The sequence below is a fragment of the Diadema antillarum genome, unplaced genomic scaffold (genome assembly GCF_040938485.1).
Source record: "Diadema antillarum isolate AM-2024a unplaced genomic scaffold, OU_Dant_1.0 seq00000862_RagTag, whole genome shotgun sequence".
Classification (NCBI taxonomy): domain Eukaryota; kingdom Metazoa; phylum Echinodermata; class Echinoidea; order Diadematoida; family Diadematidae; genus Diadema; species Diadema antillarum.
This window is the reverse complement of record NW_027271732.1, coordinates 922,667-943,994: the sequence shown is the minus strand read 5'-3', so window position 1 is coordinate 943,994 and position 21,328 is coordinate 922,667. Positions and strand designations below refer to the sequence as shown.

The 21,328-nt window shown below is 40.1% G+C and overlaps 1 pseudogene; it reads right to left on the bottom strand.

Moving 5' to 3' along the window:
- LOC139740605 (aminopeptidase N-like) overlaps nt 1-21,328 on the bottom strand; it is a 111,336-nt pseudogene that overhangs the window by 51,013 nt on the left and 38,995 nt on the right.

Here is a 21,328-nt window from a genome sequence, read left to right as displayed (position 1 = left end):
CTTGGATTTTTATCGGGCTGATGTGAAAACGCCTTATGTTAGAGGCTGTTATTGCATTCAATAAAAAAACAATGAAATGGATGCCTGCTGCTAAATTGTCAACTGATGGAGTATTCTGATCACCTGATCTAAACGCAAGATCATTGTTTGATCATGAATTCCATTGTTACGTCGGGCAAGCTTATGCACTATGCCGCTTTGAAAACGAGTGAAGTGCCCTATCAACTGAGGAAGAAAAAAAGAAAGGTCTTGTACCATTTGGCGTTTTCACATCAGCCCGATAAAAATCCAAGCTCGAGATATTTTTTGCGATCGCAAATTAGCGCGCTATTTCATTTCCTATTCACATCAGCCCGAACATTATCAAATAGAGCGCTAGTTCGCATTAATTATCCTGCTATTTCGGAAATTTCCCGAGTTGGACTCGAGAAAGTTTCTCGATCAATTAATTTGTATTCACATTATCAAATAGCGCGCTATTTCGTGATCGGGTTAATTTCCCAAGTCAGAAAATAGCGCCCTATTTCGAAACATCAGCCCGATAAAAGTCCCAGCTCGAGATATTTTTCGCGATCTCAAATTAGCGCGCTATTTCATTTCCTATTCACATCAGCCCGAAGAGAATTAGCCCGAAATGTTTTTCGAGCAAATTCGACAGCTGAGCATGCGCAAACAGTGTAAGGGCATCCCAGTCACAAAACTATATAGTTCTGTGATACCAGTAGAGCGCGCGCTTTCGGGTCACACACGCTAGGCATGATGGGATGCATCGCGCTAATTTCTTGAGGCGATTTCACATTATCAAATAGCGCGCTAGTTCGCCAATAATCCCGCTATTTCAGAAATTTCCCGAGTTGGACTCAGAAATTTTCTCGATCAGAGCGATACAATTAGCGCGCTAATTTGTGTTCACATTATCAAATAGCGCGCTATTTCGTGATCGGGTTAATTTCCCAAGTCAGAAAATAGCGCGCTATTTCGAAACATCAGGCTGATGTGAAAACGCCTAGTGTGTACATGAGCTAATTACGTAGGCCCTACTGGCTTATATTGTGACAGTGCATTTTTGGAAGTCAGCGATTTGAATAGATTACATACAAAGATCTCTGTGACGCTCACTAACGTGTCTGTAAAATAAGTGTTTATTCAAACTATTGAATTATTGCATGAAATTGCGTTTATTACAAATGATTGACCAAGGAAATAAAAATGGGCACACATACTGTGAGTATTCGACTCGAACCAACGATATCCTGATTACTATACAGGTATCGTATCCACTTGACTTCCGACAACAAGTGCTGGGGGTGTTTCATGACTTACGAGCGACTGGTTATCAGTTCTTGTGCTGAATTATGGACATTCTGATAAGTATAGCACATCAGAACTGATCACTAGTCGCTCGTAAGTTGTTCGTAACTTTACGAACAGCTTTATGAAACAGCGCCCCGGTTTTTAACCTTTGTAAATATAAAACCAGCTCTTACTGTCAGGCGGGAATCCGTTAGTCAAGTTGATACGACGCCCTGTCTAGCAAACAGTCCAACAAGAGTATTTACTTAGTATGTGTAAAAATGAACATACTTTTACAAATTTTAAGGATCTGTTTCACTCTTTTCTGACCTTTAGTAAACATGTAATCCGTGAAATAAGAAGCAAGATACTGAGAGAAAGAGATAAAGAGAGAGAGAGAGGGAGAGAGAGAGAGAGAGAGAGGGAGAGAGAGTAAGAGAGGAGGAGAGAGTATTCATATCTATGCTGTTAATGCCCAACAAATAATATCTTTGCAAATTTCATTTCCAAATGTTTTACTCTAGGGTGGTCTTTTTGCTATACTTTTTGTTACTGCTGATTTTGCACAAGATGATCAAAGTTTACAGTTTTCTCGAAACAAAAACAGAGAATTTTAGCAGGAAGGAAAAGATTTATCAAAGTCATCTGGAAACGTCGGTGTTATCACGTCCGTTGTCAAAACAAAATGGTTTATTCAGATGCTTCCTTTCTCTAGTCTTTTCCTCTACAAGTCGCTCCCATGGTGCACTTGACTTCAAAGACTAAAATGTAAATGTGAAACGTTAGACACAGTGTCATGAGAAATTGAAACATTATGAGTGTGTGCATTCTGTACAGTATTGTAGGTTAAAAACTGCCTGAAAAGTTGACGGCCGCAAGCGGATAACACCGTGGAAGAACAGAGCACACATGGGCTTATACTGGAGGTTCTACTGGCTGTCCTCGAGCTGAATTTGTCGCGACATTCAAGGCATGGTTGCTAATGGTGTTATATCAAATCCATGTACTACCACGATGCTTTGGCTGGAAAACACGTCGACCATTAAAAAAACAAATACGAGACTACTCAAGGAAGACTGTAAATATTTCAATTGTGAGAGAGGATGAAAGTATAAACCGTCACAGAAAAAATCTTTTGTACTAAATGTTGTTCTTAGACAGGGATTTGGATTTGGTATAAATGAATAGGACTTGCAACAAAATGGTAAATTTTGATCAGACTCGGTTATCCGCGGTGACATGTTCTTTACATAACTTCTTTCAACACAGGTCTTCATTTTCATTTGAAGTAAGCATTTAACAAACTCTAACATTGACCGATTTCGATGTTTCAACAGGGACACCCTTGAAATGATGAATCTTCAATGTATATCTTTGACGAATATCACCATCAACAACAATACACCCTAAAAATGAATCTTGGGGTTCCGTTTTTCCCCTTCATTTCTTTAAGGGGACAATTTGGTTCATTTCCGTTGATTGACAATGGATTGTCAAAATGCTGCGATATAGCAATAATTCGCTTGAAAATTCCATAACGTATCGCCGAGTTAATCAGCTAAAAGCGGCTAAAATGACAGAGAATATATAATTCCACCTTATTAAACAGTACCACTCGAATAGTAAAACCATGAATAAAAAGATACATCAAAGTGCAGAAATTTAGTTTCTGAAATCTGACGGTTTAAATTAGCAGCTAATCGTGGAGTAGACTTAAGTCGCAATAATGGAAGAATATACACCCCCACCACAAAAAAAAAAACCAAACAAACAAACAAACACAGTTTCATCAACCAAAATTTACATCTGCAGGGTGACAGACTTCACCCTGAGGACATGTAGATCAACGACAGAAGTACATTTTGTCAGTAGCGTTTGTTATGCAATGGACAATTTACCTTTGTGTAGGAGATATCGTCAAAAATCATATGGATCTCATCCGGTGCGTCAACAGCAACTTGAATAGGATGTGAAGAAGACAGCGAGTCACTCATCATGACTATCGGTATGCTCTCAGACAAAAACGCTTCCATCTAGGGTACGTACATGAAGAAATGCCAATAATGATTCACATGCATATTCTAAAACATGACAACCACACTTAAAATATTCCAATAACGACTTATGTAGAAAGCTATGATTAGCAAAATTCATATCATTATAATCATTAACACTGTTATTTCTTCAAAATATGGAGCGGAAGGAGGCCTACTAGCAATATGAAAGGGAACAGAGATGTCCGTCCGTTTTAAAGATGGGGGAAAGCAAAATCTTGGAAGATAATTATGTGCGAAGGAGTAAAGGGACTGAACGGGGGAGGGTGTGGGTGTAGGGGTATTCCTGCCACACGAGGGAGCTTTTGCATTTTTTGAATTGGAATTCAACAATCTAGTGCACACTTTGTTAAAATATTTTGGAAATCAAATGAACTTAAAATCAATGCAACTAAAAATGACGCTATGGTGACTGGTATGCCTCCTCCATATCGCATGGTTCTTCCCATAGGTCTAGAGTATATCTTGACGATAAGAAACGACAGTTTCACAATGATAAGCAAAAATTGATATGACATCTCCGAAAGATTGACATGCACAACCACACAAACATGTTGAATGTTCACATGTAGTGAACTAAATTGTATTCGGATGGCTAAATTGCCCCCCCCCCCCCCCCCAAATGGTCATCTTTACCGCATGCGTGTTCTCGATGCGTGTTCGCGAAGAATCGTTGAAATAAGGGGTTTTTCAGTATTTCCCCCAAAATATTTTAATAAGGAGTAGTTTTCAAATCTTTCACAAACATTCGTAAAATAGGGTTAGTTTCACCCCCCCCCCCTCCGAAAAAAAAATAGGGTAGTAAAGCGTCTTGTGTTTGCCCTGATTCTCCCAAATGTGCTTACTGCAATGTGCATGATTTGCGGCAAAGCATGCCGGGCTGGTCTTCTTTTCGCAAGACATTTCGCACCACGCACTGCACGCACGTCACGCTACTTCGTTAGATTCCCTCCCAAAAACGCAACATGGGGTTAATTAAATTTTTGCGGGCTTCCCTTCCATAGGCCTGTAATACGGGGTAAAAATCCTAACCCGTTTCCATCCTTAAATGGGGTACTCAAAGAATCTGGAACAGGCACATATTATGTGATATCATGTGTGTGGTTGAATGTGGGGCGGGGGAGGGGGCTATAATGTCTTAGAAATCAAGTAACCGGGAATTTGGGCATTTTCACTTGACTCTAAACTCTTAAGAACAATAACTTACCAACTTATTATAATTACACCTGATAACATCCGATTCTCACGATAATACCATGACCTATTTTCAAAATATGGGAAAATTATGATATTTTATTATTTTCAAATGATCTTTGACCCCATGGCCAAAATCTTTCCCTACAGAACTAGAAATGTCCATTGCTGCGCAATGCGATTGTATCCCCCGTCACTAGCAGCAGCTTTTGCTTCATCTTCACGTCTGAGCGAGGGACAAAGATCCCTTCCCCTTCTTCAAACATAAAGGTGAATATGGTGGAGACTAGGCACAGCTTCAGAAAACAATATTTACGTAGGCCCTATATAGATTTGAGTATAATGCATCTGTAAACAAAATTAAAAATATTATCTGAAGATGATGTCACCAACATGCAGAGTGGCTACGGAATTGCCGCGAATGCCCCAGTCACACAGTTGCTCAAATAATGCTCTGCGTCTGGCGTTGCATCGTAAAAAGTGTAAATTTTTGACCCTATGAAAAACGGAACGCTGGGGGCAGCACTTCCACAATCTTGACTTGTAGATTACATCATGGTAGAGCTTCGCACTGAATTTGAACAAAATCTGTCAAGACATGTAGCCTATAGAGCGCACACAAACCATCCATCAACAATAATGACCTTTGACGCTATAAAAGACGGAACACTGGGGGCAGCACATCCAAAATCTTTCGACTTGTAAATCATATCATGGTAGACCTTCATACCAAATTTGAACAAAGTCCGTTCAGAAACGTAGCCTTTACAGCGCACACAAACCATCCACCAACAATATGACTATTGACCCTATAAAAGACGGAACACTGGGGGCAGCAGATTCAAAATCTATAGGCTTGTGGATTATACTATGGTATACCTTCATACCAAATTTGAACACAATCCCTCAAGAAATGTAGCCTACAGAGCGCACACAAACCATCCACCAACAACACGACCTCTGAACCTATAAAAGATAGAACACTGAGGGTAGCACATCCAAAAACTATTGACTTGTAGATTCCATCATGATAAACCTCCATACCAAATTTGAACAAAATCCGTTCACAAATGTAGCCTATAGAGCGCTCACAATCCATCCATCAATAATATGACCTTTGACGCTATATAAGACGGAACATTGGGGGCGACACATCCAAAAACTTTTGACTTGTAGCTCATATGATGGTAGACCTTCATGCCACATTTGAATAAAACTCGTTGAGAAACTTAGCCTATAGAGCGCACACAAACCATCCATCAACAATATGACCTTTGACCCTATAAAAGATAGAACACTGGGGATAGCACATCCAAAATCTATAGGCTTGTAGATTACATCATGATAAACCTCTATACCAAATTTGAACAAAATCCGTTCGCAAATGCGACCTCTATAGGGTACACAAACTGTGCACAAAAATATGGCATTTGACCCAATAAAAGACGGAACACTGGGGGCAACATCACCCAAAGTTATATATTACCAATATGAACCTCCATACAAAATTTCAAAGAAATCCGTCAAGGTTTGTGGCTGCTAGAGTGCACACAAGAATGTGACGCTGCGGCGCGCCGCGGCGGCGGCGTAACGGTGCTGAATCCAAAGTATCCTGCGGTATACATGCCGGGGGCTACAATAATCGTGCAGTGATGCACGCATTACACATACCTAGTTGAATCAAGTGTATGCATTTAGTAATTTCAAAGGTAAAGAAAAAATATTGTAATACAGCAAAAAAAAAGTATATTCTAGCATCTTAACCTGACCTTTGACACTTGACCTTCGACCCCACATGACCACAAAATTCCGAGAAAAACCACTATCAGGCAGTGTAAGCATAATGTTCCAAGTTTCATGAAGATACCGTCAGCCATTTCCAAGATATGTAGAAAAGGGTGAACTTTAAGCATTGTCTCTTAAGCTTTGACCTTTGACTTTTGACTCGAATGTCCAGAACTTACCATAGAGAATCTTCATCTGGTAATACATTTTATATACTAAGTTTCACAAAAATACCTTCAGGCATTGCAGAGATATAAGACATACTGAAATTCTAAGGTAATATAGGCACAACATCATCCACTCATACAAAATTATCATAATTCATTTATACCAAATTATATATGTTCGCAAAATCTAGGGACGAATGGACGGAATTACGGATGGACGGACAACCCGAAAATTATAACGCCTCCGACATTTCGTGGGGGAGTATATGTTTTTTTTATCAATATATATACACACATATATATATATATATATATATATATAATATATATGTTGATAAGGTAGGTCCCACGTGTTGGCAAGATAAAAAGATAAGTAACAAAGCTGCAAACAAAGTTCATGCTGTGTATTCACCAACGGTTTATTTCTTCACACAAATTTTTCGGGCGTCTCGCCGCCCTTTCTCAAGTGTTGATACTGAGAGAACAATAACAAAATTAAGCCATAACAAATATATTGCAACCGTGTTACCAAGGATGCGCGCTTTAACGCATCCATGCTAGGCATCCTAACACCCAGCGCGGATCCTGGCAACAGTACAATGTTACGTCATAATGAAATTACAATGAGTATAAAGCATACTTTATGTGAAGAAAATAAACCGTTGGTGAATACAGCATGAACTTTGTTTGCAGCTTTGTTACTTATATATATATATATATATACATTATACAAAGTAGTATTGGCATACATTTATTGAAATTTTGAATTTGTATCGTTACAAAATTGTCAATTATTGTTACTGCCCATGGGTTATCCGACGAGGCCGAGTGATGGGAAGGGGTGTGAAACAGCCACTGCATTTTTTGAAACTGATACTTTACGATCCCTGATACACATTTTTAACCTAACAGAACGCAACACCACAGTTATGTCCTCAAGATTCTGAACAATCGTCCTGTTACAACAGGATTAAAAATTACCAGTCTCAGATCCGGCTCGTACATTTCTGCCCCAAGGTATCCAAAGTATGTCCCGAATCCTTCGTTCAGCCAGAGGTCATCCCACCATTTTCATAGTGACGAGGTTGCCGAACCACTGTATGAAAGGCAATAAAAACAAATAAGCAACACTCTGTATTTAATTCTTTGGTGCGTTTGATGACATAATGCAGACCTGAGGGACGATTGCCCTCTCTCTTCCTGCACAGCGTAAACACGTGGTATACACAAATGTAGATAACTACACAGTCGTCGATTTGTAAGACTATTAGGGAACCATCATACATGTACGATGTAGAATACCACGTCGTGCACAATGTAGCATACCAGTATTTCATTTTTTGTTACCTCAGCTACCACTGCAATGTGTCGCTCCTGTCAGTTTGGAAGAGTGTTTTCTCTGTAGAAATTTGCATGCTCGATTATTTCTGTCACTGAAGAAAGTGAGTTATGTTTATATATTATTTTGAAAAACGAAATAAATTTGAACTTGAACTTGAGCTTGATCTGGACAATAGCCGGGTTCACACGTACAAAATAGCGGGATGACGATCGCGATCCATATCTCGAGTTTTTTTGCGAGCGTCCACACGTACCAAATTAGCGGGATAGCGATCGCGATCGGTATCCCGCTAATTTGGCGAGCGTCTACACGTACCGAATTATCCCGCTAATTGCCGATAGAGATAACAGCAAAGCCTGCAAACTGGGTCACACAGCGCCCTTCTCTATCACTGCCTGTGCGCACTTTCCTTTGCCCATTGTCTTTTTACGCGTCAGTAGTGTGGTTCGCGCGCTGTTGTTTTGGTGCGCCAAAGAGGTGAAGGACCTCTTCGCAGAGGCCTTGCTGTTGTGATGTGCGCATTGCATGATGGGATATAAAAACTCTAGATTCTCATCCCGACCGTTCACACGTACCAGCGCGGGGCCAATTATCCCGCTAATTGATGAACCAGCGCAAGATTTCTTGGGATTAGCATCGCGATGCTTATCCGCTAATTATCGGGTTTTTTTCTGTCCACACGTGCAAAAAACTCGGGATGACGATCGCGATGCAAATCTCGAGATTTGTATTCCGCTAATTGGTGTACGTGTGAACCCCCCTAATATGTGGATCATGTCAGTGAGTTAAATGCTAGTTGATAACTTACAATCAATTGAAATCTTGATAAGTTCCAAAACGTTAATCTGTTTCATGGACAAAACTAACGCTGCAAAATTCACAGCAGAATATCTGCGCAAAACTAGCGCTCGAACTACCTTGGTATTTCTGCACTGATTCTTTTTTTAATTCTTTTTATTTTTGGTAAATAGTTCGGTGGTGGTACCGTGCGCTCGAACGTACGTACTATACGGTAGCCTTTTGACAAGGCCCTCTGGCTGTATGATGGCGAGTGAATGAGGGCGTCGTGTTGGCTGGGCCACAGAGTTTTGTGGGCTGGGCTCACTTAGAAATACCATACCAGAGGCCTTGTAAAACGGCTAAAATTGAACCATTAAGGACTACAAAAATGGCGCCAGTCATGTGACTATTGCTCGTCGCCATTGCTTGTCGCGCGCTGGCGACACTCGTACGCTGAAAAAAAAAAAATCACGAAAATTCACCGGATTATTTCATATTAATATTTTCACCTTTTCTAGTTACTGAGATCAGTCAGATCACTATCTGGCAAAGCTAATGGAAACCTCCCACAACCCTCTATGGGGGAACACCAATATGGCGATGTGTGCACTCAAGCGCGGAGCGCGGTTCGCGTTTTGGCGAGGGTGCGGAGCGTGCTTGGCCTACTGTCATGAGCATTATCTCGTTTCCATTTCTGTGGGAGTACCCTCTTGCGGGTAGATGTGTATACTATGACTATTATGACTGTAACTCCCGAATTGACAATAAGGCGAGATTTGGGTCTTAATATCTCGCTTACATGGTTTCGAAAAAAAAGTGAAAAAAAAATCAATTTGAGTAACCTTATTGAAGAAGAAAAAACTGATTGCAACAACTTACGCTGGCCCTTGGCTTGGGTGAGCTAAAAATCAAAATTCTTATTACAAAAAAAAAAAGCATCATAATAATGTTTACATCAATAAACACTTTAACATTGTTACAAGAGTTACAAACAATACAAAGTTGTTACAAGTACACAACCACAGTAATAACAAAACAAGTAGGTAAAACAAGCTCCGACACGCACAAGTCATACAACCCACGAGCTAGACACTAAGTAAACAAGGCCCATGAACTCAGCATCAAGTGAATTGGGCCCACGAGCTATACAGTCCATCAGCTCGACATGTGGCTAAATAAGGCTCATGAGCCCGACAATCGGGGGGGGGGGTTACAGCTCGTCATTCCGAAGGTTCGTTATTCCAAAGGTTCTTTGGTCCGAAGGTTCGTTATTCCGAAGGTTCGTTATTCCGAAGATTCGTTATTCCGAAGGTTCGTTAATCCGAAAATGAAATGAGATTCGTTATTCCGAAGGTTCATTAATCCGAAAAGGATACAAGGTTCGTCATTCCGAAGGTTCGTTAATCCGAAAATGAAATAAGGTCTGCTATTCCGAAGGTTCGTTAATCCGAAAACGAAATAAGGTACGTTAATCCTAAAACGAAATAGGGTTCGTTATTCCGACGGTTCGTTGATCCGAAAATAATAATTGGATCGTTATTCCGAAGGTTCGTTAATCCGAAAATGGAACAAGGCTCGTTATTCCGAAGGTTCGTTAATCCGAAAATAAAATATGGCTCTTAAATTCCGAACAAAGGAGTAAAATTCTTGTCGGGAAAAAATATTGTGTTTTAATTAGAATACTGTCTTATGTGTTCGTTGTCACCTGTGCGCATATGTGTGAATGTGTGTATTGAGGTCAAGTATACATAGAACATTTGAAAACACTGTTTAAAAGCCCATCTTATCTTTCACCCCCACTACCGTCGCCTTATAGCCATCGTTTATTAGTAGTCTAAAATTCATCATCATCATCATAACAATTCAGGAGAGGACTGTTCACTATATGAAAAGGGGATGCCAGCATACTCAAACTCTCTTTTGACACATAAACATATACGCACACACACACACACACACACACACACACACACATACACACATATGCAAGGGTGTTGTTCGTTATTCCGAAGGTTCGTTATTCCGAAGGTTCGTTGATCCGAAACACGCAAATTCCCTATACCTAGTGGTTCGTTAATCCGAAAATGAAAAAGGGTTCGTTAATCCGAACATTTGTTGCGTTATTCCGAAGGTTCGTTGACCCGAAAATAAAATAGGGTTTGTTATTCCGAAGGCTCGTTAATCCGAAAATGACCTAGGGTTCGTTATTCCGAAGGTTCGTTAATCCGAAAATATGATAATGTTCGTTATTCCGAAGGTTCGTTGATCCGAAAATCAAATAGGGTCCGTTATTCCGAAGGTTCGTTAATCCGAAAACGAAATAAGGCTCGTTAATCCGAAAATGAAATGAGGTTCGTAGTTCTGAAAATGAGAAAAACTCACTGTAATGACGAAATACGTCGTAATAAAAAAAAATGCTTGAATATTACGCAATGAAAATTCCATATTGTCTCGGGGAGGATGATACACGTGTATATTTTCAGGTAAAGCAAAGAAGTGGTGTAGATCAAGAATCTTGATTTTAATTCAGTCTGAACAATTATTTCCCTGAGCGATTGGATTTAGAGCGTAGGGGATTGTGTCATTGTTCTATAGCCTATTTTCAGACACCCTCACATTTTTAATGATAATAACAGTAACGACGTCATATTGCAAGTTTGAAATTAAGTGCTTCATTATGCCCCACCTTCCCCATACTGTAGTCGGGATCTTCAACATGCAGCCGCTCCGAGTAAATATTTATGATCTCACATCGTCCACCTTCATAATGGTTATTTTTCAGCACTCGGTATCATATTTATTATGTGTGATAACGACCAATACAATCGCCAACATCTATAAGTATATGTTTGTTTGTTTGTTTTTTAATTAATTATACCAATATCCAATGACGGGGCGTGTTTTGTTTTTGTAAGGTGCTTGCAGTTAGTCTCCTTTTTGTCCCCGCCGAACGAGTGCGAGCAGGGGACTATGAAACGGGCTCCGAACGTGTGTGTGTCCGTGTGTCTGTCTGTCCGTCCGTCCGTCTGTCTGTGCGTCCGTGTGTGATCAAAATGTTCAATTTGCTACTTCTCTGTCATTTATGAGCCAATTTTGATTCTGTTTACTTTATATGATAGCACTACATGGGAGCTTTGAAACTTCTACACAGAATTTCAATTGTGACCTTTGACCTTGACCTTTGACCTATATTGTACATTTTGCTTCAAAATGCTACTCCTTCGCCATTTCTAACCCGATTTCGATTCCGTTTGCTTTATGTGATGGCACTAGGTGAGGGCTTCAAAACTTCTACACAGAATTTTGACCCATGACTTCTTTGACCTTTGACCTTGATTTTTGACCTATATTGTACATTTTGCTACAAAATGCTACTCCTTCGCCATTTCTAATCCGATTTCGATTCTGTTTGCTTTATGTGATGGCACTAGGTGAGGGCTTCAAAACTTCTACACAGAATTTTGACCCATGACTTCTTTGACCTTTGACCTTGATTTTTGACCTATATTGTACATTGGCTACAAAATGCTACTCCTTCGCCATTTCTTACCCGATTTCGATTCCGTTTGCTTTATGTGATGGCACTAGGTGAGGGCTTCAAAACTTCTGCACAGAATTTTGACCTTTGACTTCTTTGACCTTTGACCTTGATTTTTGACCTATATTGTACATTGGCTACAAAATGCTACTCCTTCGCCATTTCTAACCCGATTTCGATTCCGTTTGCTTTATGTGATGGCACTAGGTGAGGGCATTTTTGACCTATATTGTACATTTTGCTACAAAATGCTTCTCCTTCGCCATTTCTAACCCGATTTCGATTCCGTTTGCTTTATGTGATGGCGCTAGTTGAGGGCTTCAAAACTTCTACACAGAATTTTGACCTTTGACCCCTTTGACCTTTTATCTTCATTTTTTACCTATATTATAGATTTGCTACTGACTACTTCTTCATCGCCATTCTTTGGCCGGTTTCGATTCTGTTTGCTTTACCAGTTTCCCTTTTTTTTCTTACCAGGGTTGATTCTACAATCATTGGCACTCTTCGTATTATTCACAGCCATTTATTTTCATTTTCAAATCAGACATTTTTCATTTTTAGCTGAAGGACATCCATGTTGATATGTGTAACATCAATCTGAGCCCACCAAAAGTGTGCCTTCAAAATCATTTGTTGTTATTGATGTTTATAAAACAACTCATAATAACAGTCAGTAACAGCTGTGAACAGTATGATGTGTGATCTGCGTCCCAGTCGCGGTGCCGGGCAACATGCTGCACTCACCTTAGCATGTAGCCGAGTGCAGAATGGCTGAAGGATCACAATGCATGCATTATTGGTGTTATCAAATTCTGCAAGTTTTGTCAAGTTCTCCATGCACTCGACAGTTTTTTATTGATTGTTGTTTTGTTTGTTTTTACTGTTTGTTTTCAGACATACACAGTTGGGTTCTCAAGTTGTGCATGCACTAACACAATTTTTTTGGGGGGTTGTTCAATTTACAGGTAATGGACCACAACCTCAGTTTTGTCCCTTATTTCATATTCTTTGAGCGGTCATCTTGAGCTTTGCAGTCCTGATGTTTAGTATTTGAAATGTGTAAAATGCCTCGGTGACCAAAAAAGTCACAACAAAGTTGTCATTTACAAGTTTTGCATGCATTAACATTCCTTACAATTTTTTATTGAGTGTTTTGTTCATTTCTACTGTTTGTTTTCAGACATACACAGTTGGGTTCTCAAGTTCTGCATGCACTAACATGATTTTTTTTTTGGTTGTTCAATTTACAGGTAATGGACCACAACCTCAGTTTTGTCCCTTATTTTATATTCTTATTCTTTCAGGTCATTGATCACTTTGATCTGTCATCTTGAGCGTTGCAGTCCTGATGTTTAGCATTTGAAAAATGTAAGATGCCTCGGCGATCGAAAAAGTCACAGGTGCTTCGAGCTCGACATAGACTTTGTCAAAAGCCAGACATTACTCTTGACCAAGGAAACCTAGAGCATCAAAAGCAAAATGAAAGCTGTCCGCTGAAGTGCTCTCAGTTTAGCAATAACGACAGGGAAACCAATGCAACACAGACTTTAGCAGAGAACGCACAGCTTACCCAACAAAAGCAACAAAATGAAGAATTTAAACAGTCTATAAGCAAAGACAATGAAGTCCCAAGCAGAAAAAAAACAGGAACAACAGGTTCCAACGTTTGATTTTGCAAAACTGATTTTTACGAAGACCAGTAGAGCTAGTAAACATGGATCAAAAAACAAACAGGACAAAGAGACCATCCACAGTAAGCACAATGAAGGAATGCGCAACAATGGAAAAGAGATCATCCACAGTAAGCATATTGAAGGGGTGCGCAACAATGGAAAAGAGATCATCCACAGTAAGCATATTGAAGGTATGCGCAAACAAAGATTTGAAGCTTCGTACAGAGCAAGAGAACAAGAGGCAAATAAAATGAGAATGGAAAGGATACGCAGTGATCATGAGTACAGAGCCAAGGAACGTGAGAAAGACAGACAACGTAAAAGGATGAAACGAGCTGATAATGAATATACATCAAAAGAGCAGGACCTAAATAAAATGAGAATGAAGAGAGCACGCACAGATGTTGACTACACAACAAAGGAGCAGCAAAGAGAGAGAACAAGAAAGAAAAGGAGACGTACAGATGATGAGTATGCAACAAAGGAGCAGCAAAGAGAGAGAACAAGAAAGAATAAAAAGAGACGTACAGATGATGAGTATGCAACAAAGGAGCAGCAAAGAGACGGAACAAGAAAGAAAAGGAGACGTACAGATGATGAGTATGCAACAAAGGAGCAGCAAAGAGACAGAACAAGAAAGCAAAGGAAACGTACAGATGATGAGTATGCAACAAAGGAGCAGCAAAGAGACAGAACAAGAAAGAAAAGGAGACGTATAGATGATGAGTATGCAACAAAGGAGCAGCAAAGAGAGAGAACAAGAAAGAAAAGGAGACGTACAGATGATGAGTATGCAACAAAGGAGCAGCAAAGAGAGAGAGAACAAGAAAGAAAAGGAGACGTACAGATGATGAGTATGCAACAAAGGAGCAGCAAGCAAATGCAAAAAGAATGAAAAGGAGACGTACAGATGAGGAATACACTGCAAAGGAGCAGCATGCAAATAAAGCAAGTAAACAGAGAAGACGCACAGACAATGAATACACAGCTACAGAGCAGGAAGCAAATAAATCTAGAATGAGAAAGATACGGACACATGATCTGTATAAAGCAAAAGAACATCAAATAAACAAAAGCAGGATGAAGACAAAACGAACATGTACTGAATATGTAGCCAAAGAAAAGAAATCTACTCAACAGAGACTTCAACAACTAAGATCTTGCAAAACTTCTCATGTAAAATCAGTTGAAACAGTTCTTCAAGAATACAAGAGAGCCATCGCCGAAGGACCCACTTACACATGTGCCTGTTGTTTCAGACTTTTATTTAGGCGATCCATGGTGCAAGTAAAATTGTCCAATTATGGAAGGTGTCCACCAAACATTCTGCGGAAATGCATTTCAACAACATTCTCATTGATCTGCAAAACATGCCACAGAACATTGCAGAAAGGAAACATGCCTGCCCAATGTCACCAGAACAATTTGTTGTTAGTGGATATTCCAAAAGAGCTCAAAGAACTGTCATCCCTAGAATGCCTTTTGGTTGCAAAAATCATTCCATTTATGCACATTGTATCTCATACTAAAGGAGCCCAGCATGGTTTGAAGGGTCATGTTGTTCTTGTGCCAGCCGATCTATCAAAAGTCTGCAAAATGCTACCAAGATGCACCAACAATGATAATATCATAACACTCGCCCTAAAGAGGAGACTTAGTGATAAAAGTGCTGTCCACAAACAGTTCATCCGACCAACATTTGTCAATGCTGCATTACTCAAACTCAAGCAAAGCAACCCCTTCTACAAAGATGTCACTGTAGATACATCATGGGAAAATGTATCGCAGCAGTCAGATCCATACCTCTGGGAGCTTCTGACACGACCAGTCAACCCAAATTCTCAACCGTCCACAAGTACGCAAGAACATCCAATTAATTCTAGAACTTCACATCAAACTGGGTTAGGCCAGCAGTCATCACGATGCCCCAATGACACCCTCACAGACAGTGAGGATGAAGTTGAAAAGGAAACACCAGCTGAAGTTCAACAACAATTACACAACAAACGGTCACTAAATGCAGTGACATGTCTGCAACCGACACATGGACCATCATTGTCCACTGAACAAATACTAGACATTGCACCAGCAGAGGGACAGATACCTGTGAGTGCTACTTCTGAGCCAAACTGGGAACCTATGGCATTTCCAAAGCTGTTTGCTGTTGGGAAAGGACATTTTAATGACAACAGACCGAAAAGGCTAACACCTGCCAAATATTTAAATGCCAGGTTACAAAATGCTGATGATCGATTTGCAACAGCTACAGAATACATCTTCCATGGACTGCACTGGCTTGAGAGTGAACGATTAAAGAGTACCATTAACATATCCAAGATGAAAAGGCACCAGCAAGATATCAATGCAGGCAAACTTAAAGATCCACAGACTGTCCATCAACTCATTTCCAGTGATGAAATGTTCACAACCTTTAAGACAATCAGAGGGACACCCCAATACTGGAGAAACATGCAGTTGGATATGTTAGCTAAGATCAAGCTCTATGGACCTTACACATTCTTCATCACAGGCTCTGCGGCAGAATTTCACTGGACAGAAGTTATTCAAGTGATAGGCAAACAGTATGGACAGCATTTCAGTGAAGATGACATCAAACATATGGACTGGCAGACAAAGAGGAAGTGGCTTCAAACAAACCCAGTAACTGCTGCCAGACAAATTGACTACATCTTTGAACAGCTGTGGGATAAAGTCCTCCTCAGTAGTGTTCATCCTGTTGGACAGATCCTCAATTATGACATACGTAAGGAGATGCAAGGTCGAGGAACACAACACTTTCATGCAGCAGTGCATGTCAAAGATGCACCACGACTGGACCAAGAATGTGATGAAGAAGTCATACAGTTTATAGACAAATATGTGACATGCGCCATCCCAGCTGAGGAAGAAGACTCAGAATTGCATCATCTTGTCAAAACCCGACAAATTCATCATCACACCAGAACATGCAAGAAAAAACTAGGAGTTACATGTCGCTTTCATTTTCCATGGCCAACATCTAGCAAAACAATGATTTGTCGTCCAGCTGAAAAGGATACTAATCCAAAAGATGTCAAAAAAGCCACAGTTGTACTAAAAAAGGTTCTCACTGCTCTTGCCCAGATGGATCCAACTCAGCCTCCAACAGAAAGTGAATTGCTCAGACAAGCAAATGTCAATGAAAATGACTATTATGCATCAATTCAAGTTGCTTTCAAACGTGAGACAATTGTAATGCAACGCACAACATCAGAGACCTGTGTTAATAACTACAATTCTGTCATTCTCAAAGCTCTCCAAGCAAACATGGACATCAAGTACATCACCAATGTCTGGGCATGTATTGCATACTTGACATCCTACATGTGCAAACCTGAACGAACAATGAGTGAACTGATGAAAAAGGCATGCAAGGAAGCAGATGACATAAACATTCAAAACAAACTGCATCATATTGGACAAGTATTTCTCAAATGTCGTGAGGTGTCAGAACATGAAGCTATAGCTCGTGTCCTTTCTCTTCCACTAAGGCGATCTAATACCAAAGTGACCTTCATACCAACTGGTCCAAAAGAACAAAGAACACGGATGTTAAAACCAATGAATGTCATTGCAGAAATGGATGACCAGGAGGATGATGTGTATGTTTCAAGTATGCTCGACAAGTATGCTGCCAGGCCCGACAGTTTAGAGGATGTATCCTTGGCCTATTTCTGTGCAAATTATGTGACACGACCTAACACTGACACAACTGAAAACCAAGAAGAACAACTTGAAGTTGATGAAAGTATCACCACAAAGAAAGTTCATCTCAAGAATAACCTTGGTATTATGTGCAAAAGACTAAAACCATGTGTTCTTCGCTACCATAGTGTGTCAAAAAACAAAGATCCAGAGATGTATCATTTCAGACTGTTGTTGCTATATTATCCATGGCGCCAGGAAGAAAGTCTACTCCATGCTGATGGATCATGGACCTCCAAGTACAAAGAGGTCTCGGATCAAATACTGCCAACTATCCAAGCATTTGAGCCTTTCCATGAACATGTTGAAAATGCAGTAGAAGACATTGACTTGGATGAGGGTCTCTGGGCTGACCCAGAACTTGAGCAACAAGAGACCGCTCATCATATCGACCCACAGTTTGCAGGTTTGGACCCAGATTTACTGGAGTATGATCAAGTTCCAAGTGACAAACCTGCCTCTGGAAGTTATACAGTACATGCTTCCACTACATTCTCACCAGATTCACAATACTATGACCTCATATCTTCTCTGAATGATGAACAGTACAAATTATTTTGTTACATATTCCAGTGGAGCACAAATATTTGCCATTCAGCTTTGACAGATGTTCATCCAGGCCCATTCTACATTTTCTTATCTGGCGGAGCAGGTGTAGGAAAGAGTCATCTCATTCATGCTATTTACCAAGGTGCCATCCGCGCCTTACGACAGCCTGGCCAAAATCCTGATCAACCAACAGTGTTACCGCATCAACAGGAAAGGCTGCTGCTAACATCAATGGCACAACACTGCATTCAGCTTTCAACCTGCCAGTTCGCCAACGTGGAAAAGCTTTTCAGTATCGCAAGTCAAGTGATGAAAAACTCAACACAATGCGAGCCATGTACCAAAATCTCAAAGTCATCATTATTGACGAAATCTCCATGGTTGGAGGGAGTACACTAGAGCATTTGTCACTAGCATTGCAAGATATTTTTGGCAATGACAAACCCTTTGCCAGTGTATCAATACTTGCTGTTGGAGATTTATTCCAGTTGCCACCATGTGGAGACAGAGCTGTATTTCAGACACCCAAGCTTGATTACAATGTTCTATGTGGCTCAATTTGGAAACAGCATTTCCAGCTGTATGAGCTCACCACAATTGTACGTCAACGAGAAGATGCACAGTTTGCTGAAATACTATCCAGAATACGTGTTGGAGATCTCCAACCCCAAGATATGGAAGAATTAGCTGCCCTTCAACAGACAGATGAGTCATTACTGCCACCCAACACACTGCACCTGTTCTTTACAAATGAACAGGCAAACAAACACAACCAAGAAATGCTCCAAAAATCAGATGCCCCACAAATTACAGTCACAGCTTCTGATTCTAGAACAGATCTTCAGACTGGTTCCTGTAATGTTACCATAACGTCAAATAATATCCATGAAACAGGTGGCTTACGTAAATCACTGCAACTGTGTGAAGGAGCACGATGGATTCAGACTAAAAACACTGATCTCTCAGACCATTTGGTGAATGGTGCCACAGGGACTATTGTGAAGCTTCATATCAGTCCATCAAATCCACTAGGAGGTATCATTTATGTACAGTTCGATGATGAAAAGGCAGGAATTAATAGCAGGAGACACAATCCACCTCATCTAAAGCATGCAGTACCTGTCAGGGTAGTGACAGCCAGGTTTCCTCTGTCACCCAAATCTCCAGTAATTGTAGAGAGAAAACAGTATCCAGGAATGCTAGCATGGGCACTCACTGCACATACAGCTCAAGGGAGTACCTGCACTCACATCATAGCTGATCTATCAATGCCTCCTCAAGTCAAGTCACCACCACCTGGTCTCACCTACACAATCATAAGTCGGGCCACAACTCGTCAAGGTGTAAAGCTCATAAATTTTACTCCAGACAAAATCAAGGTCAACAATGCTGCACTGCAAGAAACTGTCCGAATGCGCAACTCAAGTGTATTCAAGTGGCAACACCAATTGCTGGAGAATCACACAGAACTGACTATTGCTCATCTTAATATGAGATCATGGAAGTCCCATTACAGGCATATAATAAAGGATCCACTTATATCAAAGTGTACCATACTAGGCCTGTCAGAAACACATGCATCACCATCTTCCTCCAACCTAGCTCCGCCTGGTGACAAATGGCAAGTTGTTCATCATCACACTCAGCATGGTCTTGCACTTCTTGTACAAGGCACAACTGCTTCAATAAAGCAGCTTCAAGTTCCAGCTCCTCATCTCCAGTGTCTCCCATGCATTGTGAATGTAGACAATCACTCCTGCCTCATAGTCATCGTCTATAGGCCACCTGGACCATTGCAAGGTTATACAAGTCATATCGACAACTTCCTTAGCAATGCACCTGTTACACAGTACTCTACATACATCATGGGAGATTTTAATATGGATCTTTCCGCCAAGCAACAACTGGAGACAGTATTTCACAGCCATGGCTTCAACCAACTTATCAGCACACCTACTCACCAACGTGGAGGAGTACTAGATTTGATCTTCACCAACACAACCCAGGGCCAGTATGGAGTATCCCCAATTCCATACAGTGACCACTGCATTGTCTGGACCACAGCGACCCATCATCCATAGACTACCAAGTGCCCCTATCCCGTAGGTAAACATTGTATCAACAAATTACCATTTTATCCCTGTTTAAATGTATACAGACAAAACCCTTTTATATGCATACATTAACACACAGCTTTCTTTAGCAAACAACACTAAATGACTTCACAACCTGCTAATATTGTATTTACTACAACAAGAATATAACTGAGTTAGTGTGTAATTTTAACAGAAATTCTAGTTTATACTCTTACCACAGTAAGTGTATATCCATTTATAAAGAGTTTTTTATGGTATCTAACTTCAACTTCAATCCTATCCCATTAACAACTTTTCTCCTATTTCTCTACACAGATTATACGATTTATTACATAATTTCACTGGCCTTGTAAGAAGCATTCTTTTTATTACAGGATATAGCTCCATTGGAGACGTGTACCTTTCCACTTTATTATAACTAAATATCAACTGCTTGTTATGACACTGTATGGTAATCATACAATGTACTACTTAAATAATGTATATATCTTTAGTTGCAACAAACTCATTGATGCCAGTCCAAGGATTTAAACTTCCGGCGGGGACATATATTACGCACTGCGTAATTTCTACTTTTCCTTGTTTATTTTGTGTCTGTGTGTATGTGTTTGGGGGTGTCTATCGATCGTCTGGGGTATTAGTGTCTTATGAAGGGATTTATTTCATACAGGCGAGGTATTCTAAAGGGATAGTATAGTTTTGGTTGAGATGGGACATTCAAATTTTAACTTTTTGCAAGATAATTAGAAATCACCTGTGAAATTTGAAATGATACAATTCTAAAATAAATTCAAAGTGTATTGTATTAGAAACGGTTTAATTGGCCGAGATATCCAAAAACATGGTAAAACATCGGGCCAAACAAAAGGTGGGTCCAACGATTTATTAGGATCCCTTTGTTTTGAATATCTCAGCCACTTCAAAACCATGTTTCATCGAATAAACTTTGAATTCCTCGTAGAATTACGTGCTCTTTCATACTTCATAAGAAGTTTCTCATTATCTCACAAAAAAGTTGGAAACCTGACGCCCCATCTCAGCCAATACTATACATCCCTTAAATTTTGAATGCCTTCAATTTATTTAAAGATGGTGACCGCGGTCCCCCCC